Below are 7,324 nucleotides of genomic sequence, written 5' to 3' on the forward strand. Positions count from 1 at the left end.
GTTCAAATGCAATCATGCAAGCATTCAGTAACCACTAAGGCAGGGTGCACAGGGTTGAGACTGTCCCTTGAAGCATTCACCTGCTGTGTTCCAGGGTCTACCAAGGGAAAGCATGCACAGATGCATTACAGGCAAAGTGCCGCGTTCTTGGACCTCACAGTCTAGAGAGAAGAACGACAGATGGGCTGGGTGCAGTGGCTCACGCCTGTAATCCCAGCACTTTGGGAGGCCGAGGCGGGCAGATCACCTGAGCTCAGGAGTTCGAGACCAGTCTGGCCAACGAGGTGAAACCCCGTCACTACTAAAAATATTTTTAGGCCCGGCGCAGTGGCTCACGCCTGTAATCCCAGCACTTTGGGAGGCCAAGGTGGGCGGATCACGAGGTCAGGAGATGGAGACCATCCTGGACAACATGGTGAAACCCTGTCTCTACTAAAAATACAAAAAAATTAGCTGGGCATGGTGGCACGTGCCTGTAATCCCAGCTACTCAGGAGGCTGAGGCAGGAGAATCGCTTGAACCAGGGAGTCAGAGGTTGCAGTGAGCTGAGAGCGCACCATTGCACTCCAGCCTGGTAAGACAGTGAGACTCCATCTCAAAAAAAAAAAAAAAATTGAAACTGCCTTTGCAAAATTATGACAGTAAGAGAAATCTGACATGGCTGACTGCATCTTGCTTTCTAGCCTCACAGGCTGGCTGTCTTCACTCATTCCTGGGCATGGGCCAAGGTAACTTTTGGATAAATTTAGCTTATACTTTAAATTAGAATACACCTTCCTGAAAACTAAACCACCCTTGTAAAACTAATGAAAGGCCACCAAGTTAGGAGGATGAGAGGGGCCTGAATTCTACTAAGATGTAGGCATAGTTAAAGGATTACCAGCCATTGTTCTGGAAGTCACAAGATTTGCAACTTTGCCAATTACTCCTGTAAATAACATCACTATCATGGAATGTAAGACTGATCTTTTGAGCTATCTCTTCCAGGCTTTTGCATTTGTGACTATGGAATGGCCCCACACTGACGTGTGACTCCACCAGTCCTGTGACCCCTACCCAGAAGCAGACTTAGTGCAGGAGGGCCATTTTCCACACTACTGTGATTTCATCCCCAAGCAATCAGTAGCACCCATATCCTAGCCGCCTGCCTACCAAACTATCTTTGAAAAACCCTGACCTCCAAGCCTTCAGTGAGATTGATTAATAACCCTGTCTTCTGTGTGTCATGGCAGGTCTTGTGTCAGTTAAACTCGTTCTTTTCTGCAATGCTATGGTCTCTGAATTGATTTTGTTTGTGCAGTAGGCAGGAAGAACCCATCTGGGGATTACAAGATCATCTAGTTCAAACCAGAATTGCTACAGCAGCAGAGGTCTAGAGAGACAAAGTGACATTCCAGCTACTCAGACATTAGTGCTGGAGCCAGAGTGGAGCCATCTCAATGCTTCCAGTTGCCAGCTGAGGTCTGAGAGGAGAGGATCTGAGGGATTGCAGCAGATACTAATCTCTCCTTGATTATGCTCTTCCCTCTGTAAATTAAAAATAAAATTCTAATCCCCTCCAACCATCTGAATGGACCCTTCCTCCCAGTCAAAGACATTCCAACGTTAACCTCAACAACGATAATAGTTCAGGCCATAATGGGAAGTGGAAGTTAGGCATGTTTCATTATACTCTCCTCCCTTTGGAATTGAGGCACAACTGACCAGCATTAACATTACAACAGAGATTTTAGGCTGGGCATGGTGGCTCATGCCTATAATCCCAACACTTTGAGAGACAGAGTTGGGAAGATCACTTGAACTCAGGAGTTTGAGACCAGCCTGGGTAACATGGCAAAACCCCATCTCTACGAAAATACAAACGTTAGCCAGGCATAACGGTGTGCGCCTATAGTCTCAGCTACTTGGGAGTCTGAAGTGAGAGGATCTCTTAGTCACAGGAGGTTGAGGTTGCAGTGAACCATAATTATGCCACTGCACTACAGCGTGAGTGACAGGGCAAGACCCTGTTTCAAAAAAAAAAAAAAAGGGGCCGGACGCAGTGGCTCATGCCTGTAATCTCAACACTTTGGGAGGCCAAGGCAGGTGGATCACGAGGTCAGGAGATGGAGACCATCCTGGCTAACATGGTAAAACCCCATCTCTACTAAAAATACAAAAAATTAGCTGGGCGTGGTGGCAGGCGCCTGCAGTCCCAGCTACTCGGGAGGCTGAGGCAGGAGAATGGCGTGAACCTGGGAGGCGGAGCTTGCAATGAGCCGAGATTGCGCCACTGCACTCTAGCCTGAGCAACAGAGTGAGACTCCATCTCAAAAAAAAAAAAATTAGTGGGTCATGGTGGTACATGCCTGTAGTCCCAGCTACTCAGGAGGCTGAGGCAGGAGAATCACCTGAACCCAGGAGGCGGAGGTTACAGTGAGCCGAGATTGCGCCATTGCACTCTAACCTGGGTGACAAGAGTGAAACTCCATCTACAAAAAAAAATAAAATAAAATAAAATACAAAAATTAGCGAGGCGTGGTGGTGCGTGCCTGTAACCCCAGCTATTCAGGAGGCTGAGGCTTGAATCTGGGAGGCGGAGGTTGCAGTAAGCTGGGATCGCAGCACTGCACTCCAGCTTGGGCGACAGAGTGAGACTCTGTCTCAAAAAAAAAAGACACCATCCTGACTTTAGTATAGTATCACATGATAGATATTGATGTATTTTACCCTAAAATATACTTATTTGACATACTTTGAAATGGCCCTGCAAAGCTGTCCCTGTGGGGAAAATCTACATTCTCCAGAGTCCCTTTCCATTTCTAGGTCTTTTTCCTGATCCAGGAGAGACTTCACTAAGAATCTGGCTTTTTTTTTTTTTTTTTTTTTGAGACAGAGTCTTGCTCTGTTACCCAGGCTGGAGTGTAATTGTGCGATCTCAGCTTACTGCAACCTCCGCCTCCTGGGTTCAAGCAATTGTCCTGCCTCTGCCTCCTGAGTAGCTGGGATTACAGGCACTTGCCACCATGCCCAGCTAATTTTTTGTATTTTCAGTAAAGACAGGGTTTCACTGTGTTGGCCAGGCTGGTCTCAAACTCCTAACCCTGTGATCTGCCTACCTCAGCCTCCCAAAGTGCTGGGATTACAAGTGGGAGCCACTGTGCCCAGCCGAATCTGGCATCTTACATATGTATGTATGTATGTACGTATGTATTTATTTTTGAGACAGAGTTTCACTCTTGTTGCCCAGGCTGGAGTGCAATGGCGCCATCTCAGCTCACTGCAACCTCCGCCTCCTAGGTTCAAGCGATTCTCCTGCCTCAGTCTCCCTAGTAGCTCCTGCCTCAGCCTCCCTCGTAGCTGGGATTACAGGCATGTGCCAGCACACCCAGCTAATTTTTGTATTTTTAGTAGAGATGGAGTTTCACCATGTTGGTCAGGCTGGTTTTGAACTCCTGACCTCGGGTGATCCACCCACTTCGGCTTTCCGGCCTCCCAAAGTGCTGGAATTATAGGCATGAGCTACCATGCCTGGCCTCTGGCATCTTTTTAAATTTGATAAGGAACATTTACAATCTATTATCTCTGAAGCTTGCTACCTGTAGGCTTCATCTGCATAATAATGTTACAGTCCGCAGGGCGGGGTGGCTCATGCCTGTAATCCCAGCACTTTGGGAGGCCAAGGCGGGCAGATCACAAGGTCAGGAGATTGAGACCATTCTGGCTAACAAGGTGAAACCCCATCTCTACTAAAAATACAAAAAATTAGCTGGGCATGGTGGTGGGCACCTGAAGTCCCACCTACTCGGGAGGCTGAGGCAGGAGAATGGCGTGAACCCAGGAGGCGGAGCTTGCAGTGAGCCGAGATCGTGCCACTGCACTCCAGCCTGGGTGACAGAGCAAGACTCTGCCTCAAAAAAAAAAAAGGTCTGTGTCAGGCCTCTGAGCCCAAGCCAAGCCATCGCATCCCCTGTGACTTGCACGTATACGCCCAGATGGCCTGAAATAACTGAAAAATCACAAAAGAAGTGAATATGCCCTGCCCCGCCTTAACTGATGACATTCCACCACAAAAGAAGTGAAAATGGCCAGTCCTTGCCTTAACTGATGACATTACCTTGTGAAAGTCCTTTTCCTGGCTCATCCTGGCTCAAAAAGCTCCCCCACTGAGCATCTTGCGACCCCCACTCTGCCCGCCAGAGAACAACTCCCCTTTGACTGTAATTTTCCTTTATCTACCCAAATCCTATAAAATGGCCCCACCCTTATCTCCCTTCTCTGACTCTCTTTTCAGACTCAGCCCGCGTGCACCCAGGTGAAGTAAACAGCCGTGTTGCTCACACGAAGCCTGTTTGGTGGTCTCTTCACATGGACGCGCATGAAATTTGGTGCTGTGACTTAGATCGGGGACCTCCCTTGGGAGATCAATCCCCTGTCCTGTTCTTTGCTCCGTGAAAAAGATCCACTTATGACCTCAGGTCCTCAGACCCACCAGCCCAAAGAACATCTCACCAATTTTAAATCGGGTAAGCAGCCTCTTCTTACTCTCTTCTCCAACCTCTCTATCCCTCAACCACTTTCTCCTTTCCACTCTTCAATCTCTCCCTTCTCTTAATTTCAGTTCCTTTTATTTTCTGGTAGAGACAAAGGAGACACATTTTATCCGTGGACCCAAAACTCCGGCGCCGGTCACGGACTGGGAAGGCAGCTTTCCCTTGGTGTTTACTCATTGCAGGGATGCCTCTCTGATTATTCACCCACGTTTCAGAGGTGTCAGACCACACAGGGATGCCTGCCTTAGTCCTTCACCCTTAGCGGCAAGTCCCGCTTTTCTGGGAGAGGGGCAAGTACCCCAACCCCTTCTCTCCTTGTCTCTACCCCTTCTCTGCTTTTCTGGGGGAGAGGCAAGAACCCCTCAACCCCTTCTCCTTCACCCTTAGTGGCAAGTCCTGCTTTTCTGGGGGAAGGGCAAGTACCCCAACCTCATATCTCTGTGCCCCGATCCCTTATTTCTGCACCCCAACCTCTTATGTCTCTGCGCCCTGATCCCTTATTTCCGTGCCCCGACCTCGTATCTGCGCCCTGACCCCTTTCCTGCTTTTCTGGAGGGTAAGAACCCCCGAACCGCTTCCCTCCGTGTCTCTACTCTCCCTTTTCTTTAAACTTGCCTCCTTCACTATAGGCAAACTTCCACCCTCCATTCCTCCTTCTTCTCCCTTAGCCCGTGTTCTCAAGAACTTGAAACCTCTTCAACTCACACCTGACCTAAAACCTAAATGCCTTATTTTCTTCTGCAGTGCCGCTTGACCCCAATACAAACTCGACAGTGGTTCCAAATAGCCAGAAAACGGCACTTTCAATTTTTCCATCCTGCAAGATCTAAATAATTCTTGTCGTAAAATGGGCAAACGGTCTGAGGTGCCTGACGTCCAGGCATTCTTTTACACATCGGTCCCTCCCTAGTCTCTGTGCCCAGTGCACAGAGACTTTCCCTCCCATCTGTCCCCTCAGTCCCAACCCCAAGTGTTGCTGAGTCTTTCTAATCTTCCTTTTCTACAGACCCATCTGACCTCTTCCCTCCTCCCTGCTCCCCAGGCTGCTCCTTGCCAGGCGGAGCTAGGTCCCAATTCTTCCTCAGCCTCCACTCCTCCACCCTATAATCTTTTTATCACCTCCCCTCCTCACACCTGGTCCGGTTTACAGTTTCATTCCGTGAGTAGCCCTCCCCCACCTGCCCAGCAATTTCTTCTTAAAAAGGTGGCTGAAGCTAAAGGCATAGTCAAGGTTAATGCTCCTTTTTCTTTATCCGACCTCTCCCAAATCAGTTAGCATTTAGACTCCTTTTCATCAAATATAAAAAACCAGCCCAGTTCATGGCTCATTCAGCAGCAAGCCTGAGACGCTTTACAGCCCTAGACCCTAAAAGGTCAAAAGGCCGTCTTATTCTCAATATACATTTTATTACCCAATCTGCTCCCGACATTAAATAAAAATCCAAAAATTAAATTCTGGCCCTCAAACCCCAAAACAGGACTTAATTAACCTCGCCTTCAAGGTGTACAATAATAGGGGCAGCCAAGTAGCAACATATTTCTGAGTTGCAATTCCTTGCCTCCACTGTGAGACAAACCCCAGCCACATCTCCAGCACACAAGAACTTCCAAACGCCTAAACCGCAGTGGCCAGGCGTTCCTCCAGAACCACCTTCTCCAGGAGCTTGCTACAAGTGCCAGAAATCTAGCCACCAGGCCAAGGAATGCCTGCAGCCTGGGATTCCTCCTAAGCCGTGTCCCATCTGTGTGGGACCCCACTGGAAATCGGATTGTTCAACTCACCTGGAAGCCAGTCCCAGAGCCCCTGGAACTCTGACCCAAGGCTCTCTGACTGACTCCTTCCCAGATCTTCTCGGCTTAGCAGCTGAAGACTGACACTGCCCGATCTCCTCGGAAGCCTACAAGAGCATCACAGATGCTCTAGGTAACTCTCACAGTGGAGGGTAAATCTATCCCCTTCTTAATCAATATGGAGGCTACCCACTCCACATTACCTTCTTTTCAAAGGCCTGTTTCCCTTGCCTCCATAACTGTTGTGGGTATTGACGGCCAGGCTTCTAAACCTCTTAAAACTCCCCAACTCTGGTGCCAACTTAGACAATACTCTTTTAAGCACTCCTTTTACTTATCCCCACCTGCCCAGTTCCCTTATTAGGCCAAGACACTTTAACTAAATTATCTGCTTCCCTGACTATTCCTGGACTACAACTACATCTCATTGCCGCCCTTCCTCCCAATCCAAAGCCTGCTTTGTGTCCTCCTCTTGTATCCCCCGACCTTAACCCACAAGTGTAAGATACCTCTACTTCCTCCTTGGAGACCGATCACGCACCCGTTACCATCTCATTAAAACCGAATCACCCTTACCCCGCTCAATGCCAAGATCCCATCCCACAGCACTCTTTAAAAGGATTAAAGCCTGTTATCACTCGCCTGCTACAGCATGGCCTTTTAAAGCCTATAAACTCTCCTTACAATTCCCCCATTTTACCTGTCCTAGAACCAGCAAAAGCTCCCCTACTGAGTACCTTGTGACCCCCACTCTGCCCGCCAGAGAACAACCCCCTTTGACTGTAATTTTCCTTTATCTACCCAAATCCTATAAAACGGCCCCACCCTTATCTCCCTTCGCTGACTCTCTTTTTGGACTCAGCCCGCCTGCACCCAGGTGAAATAAACAGCCATGTTGCTCACACAAAGCCTGTTCGGTGGTCTCTTCACACGGACGCGCATGAAAATCTGCAGCAATTTTTACAAGAGAGTGGAGGGCCCAGCAAGCTCAGTCGGTAGAG

The sequence above is a fragment of the Pan troglodytes genome, chromosome 9 (assembly GCF_028858775.2).
Source record: "Pan troglodytes isolate AG18354 chromosome 9, NHGRI_mPanTro3-v2.0_pri, whole genome shotgun sequence".
In the NCBI taxonomy this organism is placed as follows: domain Eukaryota; kingdom Metazoa; phylum Chordata; class Mammalia; order Primates; family Hominidae; genus Pan; species Pan troglodytes.